At 38.9% G+C, this 27,449-nt stretch overlaps 1 protein-coding gene and 1 long non-coding RNA gene across 4 annotated transcripts in view; one reads left to right on the top strand and one right to left on the bottom strand.

Annotated features, from left to right (window-relative positions):
- Nucleotides 1-27,449, top strand: part of LOC122970552 (zinc fingers and homeoboxes protein 2-like) — a 140,837-nt gene that overhangs the window by 5,494 nt on the left and 107,894 nt on the right. Inside the window, exon 2 of one of the 3 annotated variants that reach the window (XM_044336731.1) lies at nt 18,964-19,233. The exons of the other annotated variants lie outside the window; for them this stretch is intronic. The gene's annotated coding sequence lies outside the window, so the exon portion shown is untranslated. The remainder of the gene's footprint in view (nt 1-18,963; nt 19,234-27,449) is intronic. 3 annotated transcript variants of the gene reach the window in all.
- On the bottom strand, nt 199-26,914 carry LOC122970562. Its single transcript, XR_006399250.1, has 3 exons — nt 26,569-26,914; nt 17,571-17,572; nt 199-232 (listed from the first exon to the last, which is right to left on the bottom strand). It is a non-coding gene; the product is annotated as an uncharacterized LOC122970562 (long non-coding RNA).

Below are 27,449 nucleotides of genomic sequence, written 5' to 3'. Positions count from 1 at the left end.
ATATGATTTAGCTAAACGATAATATCACCTGATTTTATTTTCATTTCCAGTTTGCACATAAATAAATAAAACCTGACTGAAAATGATGAAAATACAATAAAAAATCTCAAAATATTGCAAAACTTTTATAAATTGATAAAAGCAAAATGCGACAGAAACAGACTCGGTGCGTGAAGCATGTGACCGTTCGCTTCAGGTGAAAACATCCGATGTTTGTGGAGCGATGAGGACGCTGCGACAGAAACGTCACATTTCCGTCATATTTTTCACCGTTTTAAGGTTCGACTGCGACTCCTTTTAACGACGTCGTCTCGTTGCGTCTTCTTCTTTTGCTTAACGGCATCGACTGGAGAATACAGAACTCTTAACCAGCAGTGGATAGAAATTTGCATTAATTTGAATCTTTTTGCTGATATTCTGGAAATTTTGTTTAAAATTTGCACTAAATTTGGATGTAAACGTTAAACTGAAATATCAAACAGCTCTGCTCAAGACATGTATGTGATATTGATCACAAAACTCTACCTACATCTAAAAATAATCCTCCAAAAACCTGTTTTCATTTACAACTCCCAAAGTGTACTTCAGGTGGAGACTTGGCAGGAAAAACACTGTTTAACTACCTTTTTTTTTTTATTTGCATCACCTATTTTTATGTTTTTTTTTCCCCCCACGTCGGCAAATTCAAGGACGACTGATCGTGTTATATCAACTGATTCTGATCGGTATCTCAGATAATCTGAGATAATCAGAGCATCTCTTTTGGTTATTAAGAATCAGATATCATTTAACAGCATCCGTATCTGATATGACACCTGCTGTAAGATGATGTTTGATCCCCATTTCTTTGGGAAATATCACTTGAATCTATCCTGATGAAAAAAATATTGATCTTGATCACATTAGTGTGGAAAAAAACTGTGTAACAACAGTAAATATTAATGGTAATGGTAATGGAGTTTGAATGTCTTGTGGGCTACATGCTGCTGCAGAGAGGCTTTTTCCACACTGCCAAGAATAACTGGGGGAAACACGGAATACTTGTAATTGTTTGAAAATTTTTGGCAGGAGGAGACCGAATATTAGGATATCGAAAACTGGCACAAAACAGCGGATTGAGTCCAGAAATATCAGCATCAACTTCTCCGAAAAAAAACCTGCATGGGTCAAAGCAGAAAGCGGAGATGTGATTTATGTGTTAATGACATATTCCTAAAAATACATGTGTGTGTGTGTGTGTGTGCAGTGAAAATAATACAGTAAATACAATAAAATACAAGATAAATGCAAATGGTTTATATTTGCACATGAGATAAAAACAGTTGTGTTTGCGTGGCTGTCAGCTCTGTAAAGTAATTAATATTTATGTAACATGCAAATAAAACAATAAGACTTCACTTCTGTCGTCTGCAAGAAGAAGAAGAAGAAGAAGAAGAAGAAGAAGAAGAGGTATAGAAAGCTTGTCTTCATCCGGCGCCGCAGGGAGCCGTGTGACTGGTAAACAACCCCAACAGTAAACATGTCGTCCTCCAACATGATGATGATGATGATGATGATGATGATGATGAAGTGTCTGTCTGGACCGATCACTGACAAATATGTCACCTTGTTTGTGAGCCGTAACCGTAGTTTCCCCTCCAGGCCAATCAGTTTAACATCGATCTGTAGTTCAGTTCCGCCCACAGCTTCATCAGCAGTCTGGAACGCCGCAGAGGGAGGTCACATGATGTCAGAGCCTCAGACACAATATAAAAAAAACACAACTACACATTTAAGACGTTGTCAGAGAAGCCTTTGTTTGAGCCTGGATTCTCTGAAAGGAGGTCAAACGGGCCCATTAGTATATTTAAAGGAGGTCATTGCTTTATGCAAACGGGGCCATAAACGATACAAACATTTACATTTAGTCATTTGGCGGACGCTTTTATCCAAATCGATTTACAAGCGAGGCAAGACTGAAGCTTCCTGTATGGTGAGGTGGGTTAGGATCTGTTGGGTAAAAGCCGTCCTTCAGGCTAGAGGTCCTCTGCACCTCCTACCGGACGACATAAGTGTGAAAAACCTGTGTTTGGAGGTGGGTGGAGTCCTTGATGATGCTTCAGGCTCTTCTGCGGACTCCTCTCCGGCGATAGAGATGGTAGAAACGCCCCGACCATCTTCTCGGCAGGCGTCGCCGCCCTGCGTAGGCGTTTTTTGCGGTCCACGGCGGTGCTGTTCTCATACCACGCAGTGACGCAGCTGGTGGAGATGCAACTGTAGAAGCTGCTGAGACTCCTCGATCGACGTGCCAGATTTCCTCACAGCTGCTGTTGTGCTTTTCTTGACCAGCTGGGTCCGCTGGGTTACACGTCCAGGTGAAGTCATCACTGATGTGGACGCACAGGAATTTAAAGCTGCTGACTCTCTCCTCCTCAGACTCACGGATTGTCAGCCGTTGAGGAGGTCTCCTTCCCCTCCTTCGAGTCCCAAATGTAGAAGCTCTGTAAAAGTAGAATTTTTATGGCAGAGTTGTTGTATTGGATTGCATTAGATTGCACAGGTGTTCCTAATAAAGTGCTCAGTGAGTGTATAACCATCTCATTTTCAGTCACATTAAATAAATGAGAACTTGTAGAAAATAATGAAATTGTGGATGGATAAAGAAAAATACACATACCTTTATTTATTAGTAGGTTTTCTTGGTTTGTACAATGTCAGAAAATGGTGAAAGGTCACTAAAGCTCAAGGCTTATAAAGATATTACACTTAAAATAAAGAAAAGCAGTAAATCATCTTCAAACATCTTCATTTTCTAGAAGTTTGAACTTGTGAAAGTTTGACATTTTTCCTCTCAAAATGATGTGGACGCACAGGAATCTAAAGCTGCTGACTCTCTCCTCCGTCAGCCGTTGAGGAGGTCTCCTTCCCTTCCTCGTGTCCGCTATCCAACTATCTGAAACTGTGGAAGCTTTGTGAAAGTAGAATTTATGGCAGTAAAGTTGTTGTATTGGATTGCATTAGATTGCACAGGTGTTCCTAATAAATTGCTCAGTGAGTGTATAACCATCTCATTTTCAGTACAATGAGAACTTGTAGAAAATGATGAAATTGTGGATGATAAATAAGGTGAAAAGAAAAGTACACATACCTTTTATGTATTAGTAGGTTTTCTTGGATTGTAAAATGTCAGAAAATGGTGAAAGGTCACAATTTCCTAAAGCTCAAGGCTTAAAATAAAGAAAAGCTGCAAATCGTCTTCATTTTCTAGAAGCTTGAACGTGTGAATGTTTGACATTTTTACTTTCAAAATGACCAAAACAACAAATCAGTTATTAAAATAGATTTATTCTCTGCCGACTGACTAATTGAATGATCATTTCAGCTCCGATTGTGTTCAGAAGTGTCACTGCGTACGTGTGTTGACAGCTCTCAGTCTCACTGTGGCTGTCGAGCTATTGTTACGTTAGCTAACGTTACGGCTAACGTTCCAGTTTAACAGACTTGAGAGGAGAAGCTGCTGATCAGCTCTGACTGCTCCGGATAGCTCCACATAAAAATGAAGAATAGACTTCTACAGTATCTGCTAGCGTTAGCTGTCTGTCAGCATTCAACTGCTGTCAAGCTAGTCAGCCAACACTAGAGTTTTTATTTGATTGTTTATTGACTGACAGACTCTGTTGGTGTTTTTTGGATTGCCAAAAAAAAAAACAACAACAAACAAACACAATTGGCTCACTATTTTTTGAAATATCAAACCACACAGAGTGGTATTTTTTCCTGTAACAATCAAACTTAAGCCAAATGTAGAGATTTTCATTTTTTAGTATATTTGTTTCTTAATTTTGTTGTACTTGACTTCTAGGGCTGTAATGATTATTTTCCATATCAATTGATTGATAAAATGTCAGAAAATAGCAGAAATGTCCATCACAAGTTCCTTTTTTTTGTCCAATCAACACTCAACAAACCCCAAAATATTCCATTTACTGTCATACAAAGAACATCATTAAGAAAATCAGAAAGTATTCACTCTTGAAAAGCTGGAACCAGTGATTTTTTTTCCAATTTTTTTGCTAGAAAAAATTACTTTTATTGAATTGAGTTGAATTAATCAATTACAAAAAGAGATTCATATTTCCCAAAAATGTTGCAGGTTTCTTATTGAGGACGAAAATTAGGCTGTCACCTGAATTTCTTTCCTAAAATATATCCACTCAGTGAAAGTGTGTCATTTTGTCATTTTGACATAATTTACTGAATGTCCTTTTTTTTTTTTTTGTAAGTAGCTGAATTTGTTTTTGTTTCATGCCATCAATCATCTGGTGAGAGTAGGTGTCACTTTTGTTTTTTTGGATATCTTTTTTTTTTTTTTTCCAAGCGAAACACTTCAAAAACAGATGCTGTATTTGTTAACACTGCTGATATTATTTAGATTTTTTTTTTTTTTCCCCTTTAAATCTCCAAGAAGTCATTTTTATTCATGAACAGAGAAAAGAATGCTTATTTTCTCATTAAAGCCTGCAGTGTGTGTTTCTCAATCACTCAACACATGAGTGACCAGCAGCACTGATGCGCTCATCAGACAAAAAACGTCTTAGATTAGCTTCCCCCCCTCTCCTTCCCGAACTGTGATTTGTTGAAGAACCCCCCTCCTTTCCTGTCTGGATCGTTAATTTGAACCTTGTTCAAACCCTCATTTATCCAGAAAAAGCTCACTGAGCAGCGTTCCCTGTTTTCCATCAGCATCCTCATTGATATTCATATGTTTCCTCACGTTCACACCTGGGGGCCGCCCGGTATCACCGCAGGCGTCTGCTGCCGCCTCGTGATAAACTCCCCTGGGAGAGAGAGAGAGCGCTGCCTTGCTCAAGAGAACTTAAGCTGCGTGTTTTTTTTTTTTGTTTTTTTTAATGCAACGGAGATGTTTCTCATTCACGTTTCCCAGCTTTTCCAGCTTTTCCCAGCTGGTCCACAGTCGGAGCCAACAACTTTCCAGGCGAGAGGCAGTTTTTCTAAAAGCTGCTTCGGCCCATTTTCCACTTTTTTTTTTTTTGTCTCTGTGTCTGTTTGACAGCAGCTCCTCCGCTGAGCTGCTTCGCACGGCTGAAATAAAGTGAAAAACTCAGCTGCCACCACTAATGAACAGGTTACCAGTGTGGCAAATGAATTCAAATTACTTTCCCCGAATTCCCCTCAAAGTAGAGTTGGGCAATATGTCTGTGTACTGGTGAGACAAATTTGTCAACTGCCACTGTTACCATGGTAAAACACAATTGCTTTTGGGTGTATTAAGCCATTGAAAGCAATGTGCAAGTAACTGTAAGCAGACAGGAGTGTATTTTATGGTTTAATGGCGATATTGGATTTTTATATTATGTTTGCATCTCTAATATTAAGTTTGCTGGGTTTCGCCATTCTTTTTGTTAATTTTATTCATGATCAGTTTTTCTTTTTGAAAGGAGAAGAAGTATCACGCACATTTCCAGCTCTATATTTATATTCTGGGGCTCTACTGGAATATCTTTGCATGATTTCCAGTTAAAAACTCCTTATTTATCTTCTACTGGCCCGTCATGCAGCCCCTCAGTTCAGCCTCTGTCTGAAACAGGCCGTTTTAGCTCCTGTCTCTTTAAGGCCCCGCCTCCCGATGGGCCCACAACAAACTATAGTAGCAGCAGTAGCAGTTCTTTAATCGAAATATAAACTTCTCAAATCCACCTGTACATGTTCGAGCCCAAATCTGATCCGAAATCAAGAGTGAACAACGTGAACAACCCATGGAAACACCTTAGCAACAACCTTAGCAACAACCTTAGCAACGATGGCCGTTACATTTTACGTTCACCTCAAGTTTTAGAACTTTTGAACATGTTTAACATCCGACATCTCAACAGTATAAAAATAACAGAAAATCACAAAAAGCCTAATATGTTTAGAGACATTTTACGGTATCATGATATGTACTGTATATCAACAACATTATATTGAATTAAATGGTGTCGTAGGGGTTCAATCCGTCAACCATGAACTGCAACGTCCCCGGTTCGAGTCCTACCAGAGACCTTTGTTGTAGGTTGTGTCCCATCTCTCTACTGTCTCCAATAAAGGCATAAAATATAAAATAAGATGCTCCAAAAATTACATATAGTAGTCTGTGTTTCAACCAAATAATGAATTACATAAAACCCAGTAATCAGTTTTTAAACTGTTAACTTGTCTTTTACTGAAGAACATGATGTAATATCTGTCTTGCAAAAATGCTTCATTATTAAGTATTCAATCCACTTTATTTTCAGTAATTAAAGTACATATTTACATATATGATATCTGTGAACCCATCATATCCGACATGACGCCTTACTTTAATGCAATTATTTATATTATTACATCTACAGTCCCTGTCAATGTTTCTTCAACTCCTCCTTTCACTCACTTAGAATATACTTTTACTTATTTTTTATTGTAAAGTTTTATTTATATTATTTATAATCACCTGACTTAACAAGATAATCATTGTATGTGCAAACCTACTTTGCAATAAGCCTGTTTGTGATTCTATTTTTCTATAAAATGTCAAAATAAATGACTAACAGCCATTAAAGAGAGTCCTCAACGTTTTGAGTGAGCCTAACCTTTTAGCCCAGTAAACATTCATTTCATGATGACATGACTTTCAAACAAAGTATACTTAATTATCTGTCCATTTATGAAGCTGTTTACAACAAATATTTGGTCTTTTTACCTGATAAACAACTAAGACATTTCATGTGTCCTCAGTCTCGTCATGAATAAATTACTTTTATTTAGTAGTTTGTTGCGTCTTCGGTCACCTGGGACTCGATATGTTGTGACCTGTTTTTATTTCCCAGACGAGTTTTAGTGGAAAGATGCTGGAAATTAGAAATAAACCTAATGATGATAATATTGATAACAATAAATCTTAAGAAGCGTATGAGAGGGCGATTAGATTAAATATTATTCTTTAGTTAATCTGAAGCGAGGCTGCATACAAACCTCCCTTTTTTAGGATCTGTAATGTAAAAGCTATTGCTGTAAATACATTATGATTGCATATCATTACACAACTAACCCTGTTAGATTCAATTACATGATAAAGCGTGAACCAAAACATCAGGAGCAGCTGCTCTTTGCATGAACAGGTGAACAGATGTTCTCTTTCCTCTCGAATCCTCTTCAGCTCTGCAGCAGAAAAAAAAAGATGAAAAACAGAAAGATGATTTTACTTTTCAGAAATGTTAGAACATAATAAATCGACAGCTCATCTTTCATGAATATGATTTCCATAGAGCATTTCCTTTCTGAGTTGGACTTCTGGTCATACTCACATCTGACTGTTTAACACATAAATGAGACTGAACTCATAGTTTCTGTTTTCATTTTCAACTGATTGAATTAGCCTCATCCTGCCATCCTGCTGCTCTCCAAATTTAGGATTCGTAGGAATCTGGAGCGTTCAGTCTCCGTCTCTCACACACACTCAGTGTAAATAGGAAATAGTTTCTTGGCAGCGGCGCTACAAGACACAAAAAAAGCTCTGTTTGAAACCCGGGGAAGGTTTCTGTTTAGGCGGCATTTCTAGGTAAAAAAAAAAAAAAAAAAAAAAAGTAAAAATGTAATTGTAGTCACATTCAGGAAGGACACACGGGAAGAAGGAAGCGTGCAGTGGTTTCGTAGGAGGAGTGGGAAATCCCACAATGCATTGCAACATCATTGAGAAAGAACAAAACCTCACCCAACAGCAGGTGAATTCCCTTCGTCAAGGAAAACTTTTGAGCAAGTCCTACAACAAGTGTAAAATCAGTTTGTTTCTTAAGACTGTAAATTAGTTTATCATATAAAATATTAAACAATTAATGCAATAAAATGATTTAATGATGCTGGAATACGTCACATTTTTACACACCTAATATAATATTAATTTTATACAGTTTGGTGCCCATGAATCATTCTTGCTAGCCTGAGTTCAGGCCTCTATATCGCTGCACACTTCTCCAAAATATTTCAGTAATTCATACAGATGAATGTGGTTTCCAATATTTTTTAATTCTGCACACAGAAAATGAATCAGCAAATATTATGATAATTGATTAAACACATAAAAATGCAGGAAATTTTCTGGTTTCAGCTTCTACAAATGCGAAGATTTACTGCTTTAATGTGTTCTATAATTGAATATTTTTGGCTGGTGGAAAATGACAACAAGCGTTTTTCACTTTTATATGACGCTTTATAGACTTAACGATTAACCGAGACAATAATCAGCAGATTCATTGATAATGTAAATAAGCGGATTTTCCCGCCCTTTTCGTAGAAGCTGCACGACCAAACTGAGTTAAGTTTTCCCGAGTTGGAAAAACAACCGAGCCAATCGGAGCTCTGTAGGCGACAGACCTTTGTCATGTTATTCCTAATCTCTCTCTCTCTCCATTAATTTCCTGTCATCTCTCTGCTGTCCGCTATCTAATAAAGGCTTAAAAAGCCCAAAAAATAAATAAGAAAAAGTAAAAGGGAATGTCATGTTTCTGTACCAGAACTACAGCGAGAAACGCTAAAATAAAATAGAGGAACGACCAACATTAACAGGGCTGCAACTTACGATTATTTACATTATCGGTTTATTATTTGATCTATGAAATGTCAGAAAATAGTGAGATATTCTTGTTATAAAATGACCAAATATAATCAGTTTACTTTTCATACTGAGCTTCACTACAGTGGAATAATTCACCACTCGATCAGAGAGACAAACACCGCTGAGACCTATTTAAATATTATCTGTTTTCACTCACATACAGATAAATAATTAAACCCTGATTATAAAACCTGCACTTTCCTTAATACTGGTTCCTGTTCTGTATTGAGTTTTATTTTTACTTTTTTTCCATGTGTTTACAATCGAATTTATGTGTAATGTGTGCTACCTTCTTGTAAAGTGAACCTTCTGTGATTTTACACATAAATATATTTACTGTTAGAGCTGCAACAATTAGTCGATTAATAGATTAGTCGCCAACTATTAAATTAATCACCAACTATTTTGAGTCCTTCTAAAAAAAAATTCTCTGGTTCCAGCTTTTTCTTTTAGTGCTTTATGACAGTGAACTGAATATCTTTGAGTTTTTTGGTTGGTTGGGACAAAACAAGACATTTGAGAATGTCACCTCGGACTTTGGTAAAACTTTTCACAATTTTCTGGTCCAAAAACTCAAAAAAAAACTGAATCAAATTTGGAAAATGAAATTAATTGTTAGTTGCAGCCCTGGTTACTATCACATATGACAAAGAAAAGCATAAAATCTTCACATTGAAGAAGTTGGCTGTTGGCTATTTTTGAGAAATTACTGAAAAAAAAATCAATTATTAAAATTGCTGCACATTTATTTTCTGTCTATTGATTAATGGACAGTTTCTAGCAGCTCTAAACATTAACAGACTGAATAATGAACTGAAAAACCACATAGAAAAAAAAAAGTATTTTTGAAGTTACACACACTTGAGTTTCACTTGGTTTTAATGGCGTTTGTAATAGGGGCCATGAAACTGGCTCCAAAAAAAAGAGAAAAGCATGTGATCCTTCACATTTTCTGCAGAGTTGTCGCGGGTCAGTTAAAATGAAATTGTGCATGTTATTCCATGAGATCCTTTGCTGAATGTTCAATACGATCAAAGAGATGAATCCATCCATTCTGTGTGTTCTCTTAAAACCCGGCTGTTTGAGGAGCTGCATAAAGACATATTGTAGTTTCTTACCCTCACCCCCCGCAGTTGTAACTGAAAGAGTCATCAGGGCAGACATTACTCACACTGTTCCTTCACTCCGAACAAAACCCTGCTGCTACCGAGGCCCCCATCACACCAAACGTGCTGAACACGATACTCCCCGGCGGAGGCTTATTCATCTCAGATGAATGAATCCGTTTCAGACGCAGGAGGTGAAGATGTTACTCTACTTACCAAACCGTCCCGTCTACCTTTTCAAAAGGGAAGTTGTCGTGAAGACTAAAATAATATCAAGGGGGGAATCAGAAGTCGAGATGCAAAGTGATGCCTCAGTTCCACGATCGATCACATAACCTGATCGGTTTCATCTGGTCTGAGCTGCAGGATCTCTTGAGTACGACTGTAATGTGACTGTGCTGCCATCAGAGAGCTGCTGGTTTGAATCCCTGAACCAGCAGGAAGATCTTTAGAAATGGTGAAGTCCTACTAAAACATAAAAGCTACTTGTGTGTCCTGGTATGTGAATAATAAAGACAAAAGTAGTTGTGAATGGCAAGAAGTGACGAAACAGAACATAGTTTAGCTTCAGGCACTGAGGGTTTGTATTAAAATGAGACAGAAATATGAAATAAATCCCAGTGAGTCAGTATAGTTCACTGGTCATCTTCCATTTTTTCGTTAAGCTGCAACATCAACAAATCTCTCTTTTCATTAGCAAAGAACAATAGAAAACATGTAAGTAGCAGCTTCTTACGGCACCGACCACCTTTGAGTTGTCGTTACTTTAAACTTTAGTTACTTGCATATTGAAAGGTAAACCGAAGTAGAGTCAATAAGAGATTTGAGTTCGATAAGTGGATTCAATACTGGATTTTATTCAGTAAAAAGTTATTGGACTCTACGTCTACAGCTGAGATTCCCTTGATCAATGTGCTGAAACCATAAATGATCCAGTAAAGATGCTTACAGAAGGCTTTTTTTTAAACAAAAATGCCAAATATTCAGTGTTTGCACCTTCTTAAACGTGAGAATCTGCAGCTTTCTTGTGTCATACATGATAGTAAACTGAATATCTTTGGATTTTGTACTGTTGATCAGACAAAACAAGACATTATAAAGACATTATAAGTGACATTTTTCTCTGTTTTCTGACGTTATAGACAAAATGATTAAGAAAATAATCAGCAGATAATCAACATAAAGGTTAGTTGCAGCCCTATTAATTAAGCTTATAGACTGAATCACTGTGACTTCATGCTAATAACAACAACAACAACAACAACAACATCTCCCATGTAGACAACTGGCAGTTGATTTGAATTGTGAAATCGGTCATTTCAAGTCATTTTCAGACGTAACTTTTAAAACTTTTAAAGATTTATAGTTAAACACGGTTGTCCGACCTATCTGATGCTTCTGCTTATTTTATGTACTGTGTTGCTTTGCTAGCGTCTTAGCTTTGTTTTGTTTTGTTTTCTGGGGATCAGCGATAAAACCCATCAATAAAAAAGGACTTTTGAGTTGTTTTTCTTTTTATATTTGTGAAACTGGATTGAACTGAACTGATTTGCGGTTGTGGGGAAAACAGTTGAAAGTATATTTCAGGTTGTTCTGCACCAGTAAACCATATGTAAGGTTTCTCTACCTTGAAGTTACTGTAAACAAACATTGTGATTGGTTCTATGTGTCTTGGGACACATAGTGACGATCAGTAGCAGTATGTTAACTGATGGGTGGATAGATAGATGGATCTGATTAGGGTCTGAACATTTAATAAAACCATAGACTGTATAAAAGTATGGACGTAGTTACCTTGACGTCACCCGTTGGTTTCCGAGGAGCGGTTTTGAAGCTCAAAGTGAGCCGCTCCGGCCGTCGCCATCTTGGCAGTGCGTGACGATGCCTAACTCCCAGCCAATCAAAAATGGGCAAAGAGGCGGGCCGAATGACTGAAACAAGCCACCTAGCGGCTGGCGGACCTGTCACTCAAAGCAGCCATGTCCTTCATTATGCATAACTTTACGGCTTAATAAAATTTAAATGGGTGAGTTATAAAAAAATCCCCCCCCCGTACAGTTGTCATGAAAGGAGAAATTAGTTAAAGAGACCAAAACCGTTTTTTGTACCAGGCTGTAAACATGTTTATTTCTGCTGTAAAGTTGGGCATTTTAACATGGGGGTCTATGGGGATTGACTTGCTTTTAGAGCCTCAAGTGGCCATTCAAGGAACTGCAGTTTTTGGCACTTCCACATTGGCCTCATTTTTCAGCCTCGGAGGTTACCGCTTGAATAAAACATGTTTGTGATGCTGCTAATAGCCGCTATTAGAAAAAGAAGAAAACCTGACCTCCCAAGCCAAAAACAATATTCAAATACTTTAACGCAGATTTTCCAAAATGGACACATTTCATCCTTGAGTCTTTGACACAATTCACAAAAGCACTAAAAACTCAACAAAAAGAAATGAAACTTTGAACAATGTGATAGATTGTTCAGCAAAACCTGCAGCGTATTTGAAGATAATAATAATAATAATAATCCACAAAGACTCAACTTTCCCGACAGATTTAAAATGTTTTACACATCAGTTCACTGACCCAAAGCGAGTCCATCTGAGTGAGTAGCTTTCATACTCGGCTGCATACCACAGTGAAGGTAGACGGGTGTTTGAGGATTATAGACATGGTCATTTTTGTTGAATAACCTGCCACATTCCTCGAAGTTTCACTTGTACTTTTTTACTTTTGATGAAAAGTTGTTTTTTTTTTTTTTGTGTCTGTGATTTTTTGGGATGTGTCATCAATCCCAAAACTCTCAGACATGAAAGATTATCACATGACCTGGAGCTGGTCGTTTTTGTCTCCTCCACACTGAGCTGTGTTGGAAATCAGCAGGGCAGAGTATTTTTATTATTTTTTTTTTTTTTTCACTTTCCACCCTGCAGAGTTGTACTGTATGCAGGTCAGGGTACTGCAGGTATTTGTCATAGTGACCTCTTTCTCCGTCTGCAGAGCCACTGTTAACGAAATCTGAACAGACAGACTCTGGGTGTGTGTGTGTGGAGAGCCGAGCCCCCGCTGTTTGCTACCTAACATCCACATTAATATTTCACGCTGAGTTTGTGCACGTTTGGAGAGTGTGAGAGTCTGGATGAAGAGCCGTTACAGCACACAGGTTTTCTCACTTTCTTTTAGAGCAGGACACTGTCAGTCAAAGCAAGTGCATGTCTTTTAAAATGAGAGCAAAGAGGAAAGTTTAGCTGTTAAATTGTCTTCTAAAAGCCAAATGACAATGTCAAAAAAACATATCTTTAGAGGATAAGTTTGGTGATTTGCTATATTATTCCCATCGTCAACCATTCTCATATATATATATCTTATTCTGTGACATGTCCCTTCATTATGAACAGTTTGGTCATGTTAGTTTGTTCAGAAACGGTTCCAAAGACTAATAACAGCGATCACATTTTCATTCTCTGGAGAGTAGTCCTGTGTAAGGAAGAACTGAGCATGTGCGGGAAGGTGGTTCTGTTTACAGCTTTGCTAGCTTGTTGTGCTTCATACTAGGGGTGTGCCCGAATACAAAAACATTATTCAGCAAAGCACAAATAATGTTTTTTTTTTTTACGAATATCTGTGTCATACAAATATTTAAAAAAATATTTGTTAGTTAGAGGTCTGTCTGCAATGAGGCAGTGATGAGTAAAGTTTTAGCTCAGTAGTCAGCGCAGTCGTCTATGATCTGGGAGACTCCAGTTCGAGACCTGGTGTGGGGACCTCCTTCATAAGGTAGTTTATTCATGAACACTGATTGTAAGACTTTAAATTTCTAAAATTAAAAGCATAATAAAAATAAAAACAGGATTTTTAAGCTTCTTTCCACTTTTATTCGAATACAAATACAAATCATTTTGCTGCGTCAACAAATACAAATACTGGGCTCTCTGCACATCCCTACTTCATACTGTACTTATATGTAACAACCTATAATTAGCCATTTTCTCTATTATCTCGTATGTTACGGACACAACAATAAATCAAAATACTGATCCTGGTAAATTGCTGTGTTTCGCTATTTTGGCTATTTTTTTGTCAAAACAAGCAATTTAAAGACATAAACTTAGTATTTTCTGACATGTTATACACTAAAATAGAGCTGCAACGATTAGTCAGTTAATAGATTAGCTGTCAACTATGAAATCAATCGGTAACTATTTTGATGACAGATTAATCGTTTTGAGTCATCTTTTAAGAAAAAAATGTCCAAATTTTCTGATTCCAGCTTCTCAAAAAGAATATTTTCTGGTTTATTTAGTCCTCTATGACAGTAAACTGAATATCTTTGGGTTTTGGTTTGTTAGTTTGGATAAAAATAAATATTTTAAGACGTCATCTTTGGCTTTAGGAAACAGTGATCGACATTTTTCACCATTTTCTGACATTTTTTGTACCAAACAACTAAACGGTTAATTAAGAAAATAATTGACAGATTAATCGATAATGAAAATAATCATTGGTTGCAGCCTTACACTAAAAGATTAGGCTAATTGAAAAACTGAGAAAATAACCAGACAATTAAAAAAAGAACATGTGCTGCTTATCAACAACTTCTTGACTTTCTGCTGAAGTCCTTTGAGAAATTTACAGTGTTGCTGTTATTAGTCTTTGGAGCCGTTTTTAACCAAACTAACATGACCAAACTTTTCATAATGAAGGAACATATCAACCAGTGCAGCAGTGTGGTTCTTTAATGTGTTTTTAATAGTTTTTTGGACAATAACGTAGGTCTACGGCACAGAGGAATAAGATATATCAGGCTTTGGATACACACACAATACTTGTTGTAGAGCAGTTTATTGTTGGTTTGGATCCAAACGTGAGATTTGTTGACAATAAGAAAAATATCCCTTAAATTGAATACATTTTACTGCCCTATTTACCATCTCTTGAATTATTTAAGAAATATGTTATTATATACAATAAATACAGTGGAAAAGGAGGACAATAAGTATATATTTTATGACCTTTTATTGCCTTGCAGGATACTTTTCTTTGTTATTTTTATAGCATTTCTGCCTCATTAGATCGTGTATGGTTTACAGGAAAGATGGAAGAGGAAGCAAAATGTAAACTTGGAAAGAAAACTAGTCCAACACAAACACATTTCCTACCTTTACTGCCTCTTGTTTCTGTCCTCAGGCAGACAGAAACACAGCGGTGAGGGACGAGTGGAAAGAGAGACACAGGGAGGTATAAACTTAGCCAAACTCAGGCTTGTTAGTTTCCTACTTTACTTTTTAATGTGGTAGAAAATTCCACGTTTTGGTGAAGTGTAGACAAGGCGTGAACCACGGGGACTATTTTTAGGCGTTGGCGGCACAGGCTTGGGCCATCCTGCCATTTCTGTGCTTGACTCATCACCATGACAGGAAATGAACTTCTGTCTTTCTAAACCGGTCACAACAGCAGATGGTTTTCCGAATTCACCAGCCACTCCTTGCTCTTTTACTAGCCAAATTAATTTTATTTAAATCTTTTTGTTTTTGTTAAGAACATACAGACCCCTGAGTGGTTGGTTTCTTGCCAAAATGACAGATTGATTGGTGGAGCAGAGAAATCCACCAGATGTAACCAAACTGAACCAGTTTGGCTGGTTGTAATATCTCTCCTTGCTGAACAGAAGACACTAATCTGCATCAAAAACCAAATTATTAGCACACCTGCAGGTAATCTTTAGTTCCAGTCTTTATTTGTTTCATATTTTTTTATTTTTGTTGTTTGTGGTAGGTATCATAGATTAATTTCTGTTAATGTCAGACATCAGCATGCTATCATACTAAAAATAACATGCATGTGTGTCCCTTCCACCATCTTAATTTAGCATGTTAGCATCCTGACATTTGATAATTAGCACTAAACACAGAGCACAGCTGAGACTGATAGGAATGGCGTTAGTGTTGCAGGTTTAGGGTTAGGGTTAGGTTTGCAGGTATATTTGGTCATAAATAACAAGTATTGGACAATTAATAGTCTGACTTGACGGTGGTAAATCAGATGATAACCAAAGTTTTTAAAATTCATCCTCTGGGGACCGTTAATGTCTGTATCAAGTTTCATGGCAACACATATCAATCGTTGTTGAGATATTTCAGTCAAAACCACAAATGTCAACCTCATGGTGGCGCTAGAGGAAACGTCAGTGAATCACCAAAGTCAGCAGGGTTCATCCTCTGAGGAACATGGATATCTGAATATAATTTAATGCCAATCCATCCAGTAATTGTTGTGATATGTCAGTTTGGACGAAAGTGGTGGATTGGCCGAACAGAATATCAAACAGTATTAATTTTTTACTTAAACATTTCTTAAAGCAAAAAGAATTGGACCTGAAATAATAAGTGAATCATCAATCATTTAATTGAAAAATGCCAAAAAAATCATTGACTCTCGCCTCTAAAATTTTAATATATGGGTAAATATGGGTTGTGGACTGTTGATCAGGTAAAACAAGCAATTTAAATAAGTCACTGTGGGCTCTGGGAACTTTTAATCAGTCATGTCCCTCAACATCACGGTGACGCTAGAGGAAACGTCAGCAGGGTTCATCCTCTGAGGAACACGGATATCTGAACAAAATTACATGGCGGTCCATCCAGTAGTTGTTGTGATATGTCTGTCTGGACCAACGTGGTGGATCGACCGATGTTGTCGTCTCTAGAGCTAAAAAAAAATGCTAACAATATATCGACTAATATACATTTTTTAACATTAACGCATAACTTAAACATTTCTTAGAGCGGAAAGAATTGGACCTGAAATAATAAGTGAATCATCAATCTTTGAATTTAAAAATGCCAAAGAATCACTGTTTCCCACTTCTGACTGTTGGTTGGACTGTTGATCAGGTAAAACAAGCAATTTAAACAAGTCACTGTGGACTCTGGGAACTTTTAATCAGCCATTTTCCTCCTATTTCCTGTTATGTTAGACAAAACAATAAATCAACTCAGAAAATATTCTGAGGATTGGAAAAAATTTATGAAAAAATTATTGTTCGTCACAGCCTGATGAAGAATTGTGACAATGAGACATTTTACAGTTGAAAACAGTCAGTGCTCTCTGGTGGATAAACCATTAGCGTTACTGCCACAACTCGAATAAAAAACATGTTTTTCAATATCTCCTGAATTGTCCAGAAATCTGTGCAGGTCTGATTGAAGCCGTTTCAGTTTTTTGGCCGGCTTATAAGACTTTTCTTCATCAGTTCACCCATCAGTTCCCGTCTCCTCGAAGCCGAAAATGACCTTCCCCACTCCAGTCAGAACCGCACAGTCACTCCTCTGGAGTGTCAGCGGCTGAAAACTCATCTGCTCAAGAAGTACCTCACGTCCTCGTCTTCCTCCTCAATCATCCTCCCTTCTCCGGTTTCCTCCTCCTCCTCCTCCTCCTTCCCGAAGCAAAAATAAAAAAAACCTTCCTTTCCTCCTGGTTTCCAGTCACTTCTCTCTTCCTCATCATCATTCAGCTATTTTATGAGGACATTACGACCTTGACCTTTTGACCTTCATACCTTTGAGCTGGTCTGGGTGTGTTTGCATTCTTGGCGTCTGGCTGTAATGACTTAACGTCAATGTTCTCTTTGTTCTCTGGTCTTGGACTCATTGAGACAATCTGTAATATTAAAGATCTATGAGAGAACGTTAGCTTAACTGGCTAAATCATAAATATATCACGTTATCAAGAGAGTAAACTTAAAGCAAAAACATCTCAAGAACAAAAAACACCCACTGAATGAATAGACGCTCCAAAAAAAGCAATTTATTGAGTAGAAATACGACGTTTTGACTTTACATCTTCATCAGGTAGTAAGGGATTCGGGATTCACAGCTGGTGAAAAGGTCAATAAATCGCCTTCTTAGGAGCATCTATTCATTGTTTGGGCGTTTGTTGTTCTTGAGATGTTTCTGCTTGCTTTTATTTTGTTGTTTTTTTGTTTGTTTATGATTTAGCTAGTTTAGCTAACGTTCTCTAATAGATCCTTTTAATATCACAGATTGTCTCAATGAGTCCAAGAACAGAGAACAAAGAGAACATTAAGTTATTAAATCCAGCCAGACGCCAAGAACGCAAACACACCCAGACTCAAAGCTCAAAGGTACAAAGGTCAAAGGGTCGAGGTCGTAATGTCCTCATAATATAGTTGAATGATGATGAGGAAGAGAGAAGTTACTGGAAACCAGGAGGAAGGAGGGTTTTTATTTATGCTAGTAAACTTATCTATTTCCTCAAATGTAGTACCTGGAAACATAATGCAGGTTTATGTAAGAAGACACTTAATGTGCAGGAAGCTAAATGATAAATAGTCCAGGTTTTTATTGAGATAGATAAGTTACTAATATATAATAATGATCTATTGCAATTTGAGGTGAAATCTGTGTCCCTTTTAATTACATTGATGAGTAATTAACAACAGTTTGGTTTCAAAGTCATCGTGCGTTCGTCAGTCAGGGTCAGGGCTCTGATTGGATGATTGGATGGAGACGTTCAGCGTCACCAGTTGACGGTTCGTCTTCACCGTCCGGCGATGGTTCTTCTTCTTCTTCTCTGGGTTTGGACATCAAGTCTTGTAAAGTTGCAACACTCAAGTGGAGTGTGAAGTGATTGTATTTGCAGTGTTAGCTGGGTTTGACAGCTGGAACAAGTGTCATTCTGAGATATATGTGTGTGTGTGTGTGTGTGGTTGTTCTTCACACACTTGAACTTTTATTTTTTGAAACTGACAGGATGTTGGATCAACCAGTCAGCTTGTTTGACTCCTTGGTTACCATAACACCCTTCTTCTTTGGTGCATCTTGGACTTTAGGAAACATTTATGGACCAAACAACGAACCGATTAATCAAGAGAATAAAAAGTCGAAGCCCTGAATCGCGAAGCTTCAGCCGTACAAGCAGCAACCTGTGATTCAGATTTGATTTAGACGTTGAACGTCATTGAATGGTCTTTTGAAAAAGTATTAAATATTGATCGATTGTGATATCCGTACGTGAAGTTAGGTATCGAAGCGTGTTCAGGTAGGACGCCTCTCTGCTTTCTAAAGTTGTGTCTTCCTTATTTTCTGCCCGACTACCTTTCCCTGAGGTTTTCAAACATGCATGTTCGTGCCACTGCCACCCCCCCCCCGCCCCCCCCCTCCACCCTTACCCTCCCACCCCCCCCTCCCCTCCTCCTCCTCCTCCTCCTTAGTTTCCCACAGTTCCCTGCTTCACCTATTGAACCCAGCCACCAGCCCAGGAATGGAGCAGGGGGAACGGCAGGAATGTGGCTCCCAGTCCGAGCCAAAAACACAAAACAAGGAAGGCAGACCTCGAACGCCCCGCCTGCGGGGAGCCTGAGCCACATTTCCATTGGCTGACCGCTGTAGGCTGACCAACAATCCTCCGTCCCCATTGGCTGCTTCTCCGTCTTCACTCCCTGCTGCTGTCTGGCCTATCAGAGCGCTCTCATGCTGTTAAAGTATGTGTGTGTGTGTGTGTGTGTGTGTGTGTATCATCACTCTGATCCTTACCGACAGCACCGTCTTCAGTCTTGCCTGGTTTCACCAACAACATTGTAGGATAATTATTCTGCAGCTCAGGACATTGTTCCATATTAGCTCTTGTTAGCTTCTGTGCAGCCATATTAAAGCTGTCACACACACACACACACACATTAGTGGTGCTGCATTATTACCGTCATAAAAAAAAAAAAAAAAAAAAAACCCAGCATAAAAGTATATGAGGCAGGAAATATGGTTATAGTGAAGCTTTCTGTTCCACGGTGCAGTGCGGCAACGAAACCAGGACGAACGTACGGCTATAGGCCACGTTTATACGGCGCTAATAATAGAAACCTCCTCATCCTACAGGGGAGAACGATAAAGATAAAGTCAGGTCAGTCGGCTGTGTCATCTGGGACGCTGGCTGGGTTTTTTTAAACGCCACAATGCAGAGACACGCTAATGAGGTTTGCAACGACGAGCCCGGAAAACCCAGATTTCAACAACACGACAAGTGATCAGGGATGAAAGGAGGTCAAAGGTTAAAGAGAAAGTGTTGTGGCAGGAAGTGTAAAAAAAAAAAAAAAAACCAGAAGAATTGTGTCACGCAGCTTCCCCTTTTTTTTCCTGTCTTACAGTAGATGCTTATTTGTTTCTTGCAGAGCTGCTGAAGGATTAGATTAGATGTCAAACAGGAATTTAAATTGGAAAAGTTTTTTTTTTTTCTTTGCAAAATCCCCCAAAAAGTAAATGTGGAAGGCATAAAAGCTTGGAAAGGACTCGACACTGAACTTCCTGTCTTTTTTTGGGGGGGGTGAGGATAAGAGTGTCATTTAAATGCTTCAAGTGTTAAAATGAAAACGACGCTGCTGCAGCCACCAAACACGTCAGCTGGTGACCAACCAGGATCTGTCATCTAAAAAAAAAAATCCAAAAGTGGTGATGAATTATCAGCAGCAGCAGCAGCAGCAGCAGCTCCTCATCGGACGGCTTTACGGAGCTTTTATCTGTCCGGCTGCAACTTTTTACTGTTTTGGTTCACTCTCAAGGCTCTCATGGCGCCCATTTTTCCCCAAAAAACAACCAGCAGATGAATGGATAACGAATGTAAAATCATTAGTTGCAGCTCTGGTTTAAAGTGAGTTAAAGTCAGTCACACGTTGCCATTAAAGCTGTTTTGTTTTTTTTATTTTTTTTTTTAGCAGTAATAAAAATACTTTGTGCATCATGTTTTGGTTACAAACCAGTGAAATTTCACTTTGGTTTCAAGTGTTTTTTTCCACATTAAGCTTTATTTGCTTCCTTCTTTTCTCTTCCTGCCTTCACACTCATCCATCACACTTCCTGTCAGATCCGTCCTGCCGCATCATCATGTAAAAAACCAGACTGATGGAGGCTGACGGTCTTTTTTTTTTTTTTTTTTTCCTCTCCTCCGATGATGATGATGATGATGGCTTTGTGTGTTTATGCTAATTAATATCTCAGGATTAATGTGGTGATGATTTAATGGTGTGAAAACATTACACAATCTGTATTTAAACTGCAAACACTTTGCCTTTTTGTTGCATTGCGGTGGCGGTTTTTGTTTGTCAGAGGAGGTGCTACTTCAGTTCATTAATATTATTTATTTGACTAAACGCAGGGCGGTTTAAACTGTTTGAAAATGGTGAGCGCTCGGCCCCAGACTGCGAGCGCTGGGTTAGGCTCCTGTCAGCTTTCTTTTTTAGTGGTGAAGGGAGAGGAATTTGGTTGGAGCTCGGCTCATCCACTCATCTGCATCTTATTTGAATTTCCTGCTTGCATAATTCCTTGGTTAATGGGGAACTGCTCGGCACAGCCACAGCTGTTTTGCCTTTCCTGCCTGGCAAGAACGCCGGTCACACAGCGAGAGGGAGGGGAGGGGAGGGAGGGGAGGGAGGGGAGGGAGGGGAGGAAAAAAAATGTTTAAAAAGAAAAAAAATCTGCAAGTCATGTGGTGCAAAAATACAGTACAAACAACGTGTGATCCCCCGAGGACGGAGGAGGAGGAGGAGGAGGAATGGAGTCAAACACCCACCCACTCCCTACTTCACCCCCCCACCACCACCCCCCCACCCCCCCTCTCCTTGCACGCACACACACACCAACAGCACCACACCCCCTTCACCAGAGCCAAACTGAGCATGTGCAGTGATAGTGATGAGCCTCTCCTCTCTTCCCCTCCTCACCACCCTCCTCCTCCTCCTCCTCCTCCTCCTCCTCCTCACCCAGTCCTCAGCTCTGCCATACTGGTCCTAATTGGTTGGTAACAGGCTTTTGCAGCACCATGTTGCACCAGGCGGACTTCAACCAGCCGCATTAGTGTGTTTATGCATTCACAGCACTAATAGAGGCTGTTTGTTCGCTCATTAGCAGACCCGGAGCTGGAGTTTGAACCCTGCCTCAGCTGCTCTAATCACTAAAATAATGGCAAATGTGCGGGAATTTTGTGGCGGAGAGGATGGCGCCGACATGTGTGGACGGCTGACAAGGGGTTTTTCCCTTTTTAGAGCTGGACAATAAATCAATCGAGATTTTATCAATTAATTCAAATGTATGGTCCAGGATGATGTTTAAAAACGGAAATTGATTTTCACTTTCACTCGGGTAATTATGGTCCAGAAGTGCTGCCACTTCCCTGAGCTCCTCTAGTTCATAGTAAAAAAATCCCCCCCCCCTCCCTCCCTCCCGCCCCCCCCCCCGCCAGACAGGTAAAATATTAACACGGCAGCATGCACTAATAAAAAAATATTGGAAGACACTCAGCAGCCAGGCATTTCTTTGTTCTCAGTTTAAGAGCAGCAGCTGAGATTGACAGTAAAATGAGAATAGCAGGTCCACCTTAAAAGGTCAGTCCACCTTAAGTGAGCCTGGTTAAGTCAGGCTAGCGCACGGCAAAGCAGACGCACGGAGCGAAATAACGGTTTTATTTCGCTTACATAGCAACGACGGTCTCAGGACGAGCCCCCGACGATTTAAACCCTCACAGACCAACCGAAGCGTCTCGCCGACAGACGCCGAACTCCTCGAGGAATTCAGAGAGCGACAGGTCAGTGAATGTGATGGATGACATAATGATAAATCAAATATAAGTCAAACTAGTGATTTATTTTGTGACGAGCAAACTTTTTTTTTCACCATCGGAGTTTGACGAGGCAGTTAAGTTCAGTGATAACGGTTTAATTTGGCTAGAAATCAGTATAAAGATTAACAACAGCTGATCAATTTATTCTCAATTAGTACTGGTAATGGTAATAATGGTAATCATGGCATGTACATTTTTGTCAATAATTATTTCTATTACTAGAAAATGTGCTCAGTAGAGTGCAGACCACCATCAGGGAGATGTATTGATTCAACTACTGTAGTGTGCAGGCTAATAATCCTGAGTTTGACTCACAGTTAATCTTAAGTTCCATGTTCTTTCATCTTCATCACTTCAGTATCGGCACTGAGGTATTTAAGCAGGTTTCATATCAAAGTCATAATTTTGGTTTACGATACAACAGTACACTTGAAAAAAAAAAATCACGAAGCAGCTGGAGGATGTGTCGTTTTACTACGACAGACCTTCGGTCCAGTCGAACTACGCGGCTCTACGTGAGTTTGGCGGCGCATCTTATTACCGACGAAAGTGTCTGAACAGTTGACTCCTCCAGTGACCACACCGGCCAAATAATAATAATAATCACCCAGCGGCTGAAAGACGCTCTGAGCTCCTGGATCACGTCTGCAGCAACAGGATCAAAGCTCTGAGTGGACAAACCTCCACAAGATCAGTAAGTCTGTCTGAATCATTTATCTGTCTGAATAGAGCTTTAAAAATTAGTTTATTGATTGAAAGAAGCCATAATCAACATTCTTAATTACTTAAACTTAGTTAATTTACTAGTTTAAATGGTGGTTTTAAGACTTTAAGACATTTTAATCAAATACATATTTCCACAAAACGCACACATGCATACATCATATATAACAAACATACACACGTGTTTGTGTCTGAGTCCTTTGTTTGCATCAATAAAATTGAAAAAACAGAAAAAAAGAACATATGTATCCATAACACAATATTGATTGATTTGTTTCTACTTTCTCTTTATACAGAGAACGGTGAAGCCGCCTTCTGAAAGTTGAAGATTTGAATCATCAGTCAGAGATTCTGTTGATTTTTCTGTTGTTTGTTTTATTTTGTCAGTCAGTGCACTTCTGTGGACATTTCGGTCCCTAGAAAAAGCTGCAGAGTGAGCGCTCCTCTCTTTCACGCTGCTCTCTGAGGGGGGGGGTCTGCGACAGGTACCGACGGCTGCGGACTTGGACCCACGATGAGTCTGAGACAGAAGATAGAAGACTCCGAGACGACGTCGTCTTCTGCTCAGAAGCTCAACGTGCTACGATAAAGTCTCTGGCTTTCGTTTGATATCTAGTGTTGTTGCACATTTCCGATCCGTCGTTAGCGTAGTTGGTGGAGTGTTCGGCAAAGTACAAATAGTGGGTTTTATATGAATATTTTAAAAGTTATTTGTTGGGGATGTTCCCCAGAGATAAAGCTGAGCCACTGATACAAGCAAAGTGCTCTCAAGGGACTCTCCATAACCTGTTATTCCCCTTCTCCTTTCCACAAGTTAGGTTGTAAAAAATAGGCAATAAATTTAAAGTACAAAGCGATAATCGCCTTTGAAGTTGTGCTACATGTTACACAGTCTGCTGTCTCTGTGTTATAGGTGTATAAATAGGTAGAGGTCTGTCTGCAATGAGGTGATAAGTAAACTTTTAGCTCAGTAGTCGTCTATGACCTGGGAGACTCCAGTTCAAGACCTGGTAGTTTATTCATGAACGCTTATCGTAACACTTTAATTTTCTATAATTAAAAGTGTAATAAAAACAAAAACAGGATTTTTAAGCTTACTTTCACTTTTATTCGAACACAAATACAAATAATTTTGCTGCCTCAACAAATACAGATACAAATACAAATACTGGACCCTCTGCACATCCCTAGTAGTTAGCAACCATTAGCTCGGAGGGCTAACTCGGCTTGTTTACTATATTAACGTGAACGCTGCTGTTACCCTGAACGTCCTGCTGAACCCCGTTCAAGTGTTGCTTGTTGCTACACATATAATGTAAATGTAGTAAATTAAAGTATTTTGCTAATCTTGATCCTCATCCTTCATCTCTTAAACTCATGTCAGTACATTTTCTGATAAGTCTAGATAAAAAAACCAATAGTCGAATATTTGTATTGACTGACAAAACGCTGAGTCATGCACAGCTCCAGACTAGTGTGAAGGACTCGCAGATTGAACGGTACCGTTGGGGTTTGTACAAAGGTTGTATAAAAGAAAGAGAGAGATGCTGTGATACAGGCTGAGCTCAGTCTGCTCTCTCATCAGCTCATCACAGAGTCCCCAACCAGGAGGGGTTCCAGGCAGAGGATGACAGTAGTCCGTGTCCTGGGGGTCAGAGAAGAATAAGCAGACACCTTGTGCCCACATGGTAAGACAAAGATGTATTAGAGTCGGTGAATAAAGCCGTGAAACCACTGCGAGATTCTCACTGACGCCCTGTCTGGGGAGGCTTCAGTCAGCGTCTCCTACATGTGTTCAGAAGCAGTTTCCTACAGTCATACTGGGGTACTTTAAAGACAAATACAGTGACCCTCTCATAGATGAACTCTTAGACGAGTCCTCACTGATGGATCCCAGGTTCTGGACTACTTACATTGACCATATATAATAAGAAGAAGAGCTGCCACACTCACATCACAGCCTGGACCAGCAAGAAGAAGAAGAAGCTCAGCCTGAGCCAAAGAAGAAAAAAACAAAACTTTAGCGAGCTTCTTCAAGAAAACAAAGTGCCATCTTCTTCCTCTCAGTCGGAGGCAGACGGAACTGAGAGTGAGCTGGCAACCTCCTCGCCGTCTCCCGACACAGACGCAGACTCTGATCCACTTCAGTGGCGGAAACACGGCGAAGCGAACGTCCCACGGCTCAGTAAACCGGCCAAGAAATACGTCTCTATCCCTGCTACACGTGCCCCGTCACACTGAGCGAGTGTGTGTGTGTGTGTGTGTGTGTGTGTGTGTGTGTGTGTGTGTGGGCTGGTGTTTAGCATGCAAATAACATATGTTTAGTTTTGTTTACAAAAGTGTTTTTTTTCTTCAGGGATACAGTAGATTTCTCCAAGATGCACCTATTTATTTAAAAAAAAAAGTGAAGTTTGGTGAAAGTTGTGTTTGCACTTTATTAACCTCAGTGGGGAATTTCATCTTTGTTTGTTTGTTTTGGTTTTGTTAATCATTTTTATTGTTAAAATAAAAATAAAACCTATTTGAATAATTCCTCTGTCTCTTGTAGTTTGTTTTTAAGAAAAAAAAAAAGGATTAAAATTGTAAATGTTGATTTCATATCGAGCTCTAGTTTCCATCATGAACTGAAACCTGTTTAAAAGTCTGAAGTCATCTTATATTGTTTGTTTATTGTGCAGATAACTATTAAATATAAAGATTAAAGATCATTTCTCTGTTTAAAAGCTGGTTTCTGATTCGACTCTGTTAAAACTGGATAAAAATGATGTTCTTGCACATTATGTCTCTAATAATAATCTATACAAACCAACACAACGAGAGACATCACTATTTTTAGAGGTGTAATTTAACATAAACATGTTTTAAAAGATCCACAGACCTACACATTATAAGATAAAATAATAATAATATGAAATAAATAGAACAATGTCCCGTAAACCTTCATTTAAAGACCGTAGACGTCTCTCTGTGCTGTGGTTGATGATAGAGTGAGATTGATACATCATTTATCAGCCTGGTTTTCATACAGGTTTAGTAATATTCATACAGCTCGGAGTGCAGATCAGCGTCTCTGCGGCTGCGTTGGGTCGTGAACTCTCCGTCATCATCGTCATCATCATCATCATCATCACGCACTTGTTGTTGAATTATCAGCTCGTTTCAGCTCGACCTTCATTTCATCTTCAACCAGTCGAAGTTTAATTCCAGGTGGTGTTTCAACACTCTTAAAGCTGTGGTAGTTTAGATGTTTAAAATGTTTTCCTACATTTGTTTTCCATTTATTTCACTTTGGTTTGAAAAGAAAGTCGACTTACAAAGATTTAAAATGCTGCAACTAACGATTATTTTCATCATTTCAATCATTTATTTATTCAGTTAATTAATTCAGCGTCTATTAAAAGTCACATTTTTGTCCAACCAGCTGTCTGAAAACTGTTGCTAATTAATTGTCTAATGACGACGTGCATCAGATCTGTCGTGGAGCGACGATGAGGAGACTGTAACCTTCCTCACGTCAACACATGAAACGTCATATTACCATCATGTTTTCCATCGTTCTGTCGCTCTTTTAATGACGTCGTCTCGCTGTCTTCTTCTTCTTCTGCAACAGTTTAATGTTTAATGGGACTGACTGGAGGTTTTTCTGTAAATTTGATTGAAATTTGTGCTTCTTGTGGAAGGAAACGAGGTCTCTGACAGAATCTGACTGAGCAGCTGTAGTTTGTGAGTTTGTCTTTGTGTGTTAGAGATGCAGCTGCTCGTACCGTCCTAATATAATCAATGAAATATTATTAGATGTTTTTACTCTCCCTCTCTGTTTATGTGTGTGTGTATAAACCTGGTGTCACAGCGGTTGTGTGTGTTTTTATTACTTTCTCAGCAGGTGGGGGGAGACTTTTCCCCCCTTCAGTCTTTATTCAGCTCGTTGTCTCTTTGTCCCGTCCTGTTATTAGCTCGGTCGAGCGCCGGTCATCCTGACATATTGAGTCCTCACCGACATGAGATTTCTGGTATCCGGCACCAATAACTGGGGAGGAATTCACCGTTGTCCAAACCAGTAATGGAATCGGTGGTGTTTTTTGTTATTCAGCAGTATTGCTGTTATGATTGAACTCTGTGTTTATTCCAGAAGATGATCTGTGAATTCAGATTAAAACAGGTTAGCAGATGTTGTTTTTATGGCTCCAAACATAAAAAACTTAATTTTTTTCTTTCCTTCTTGATTCACTCGGATGGTTTCACCTTCTTTAATCATAAATATCTTTACATTTGGTTGATTCTGGAAGAGATTAGTGAAACTTCTTTGCTCTCTTAAGATTTGCTCTTTTTGGGAAAATTATTCTGAAAATATCAGCCTTTTTACCTTGT

This window comes from Thunnus albacares, chromosome 19 (assembly GCF_914725855.1).
Source record: "Thunnus albacares chromosome 19, fThuAlb1.1, whole genome shotgun sequence".
NCBI lineage: Eukaryota > Metazoa > Chordata > Actinopteri > Scombriformes > Scombridae > Thunnus > Thunnus albacares.
The sequence above is the reverse complement of the archived record's forward strand: the minus strand, read 5'-3'. Positions and strand labels throughout refer to the sequence as shown.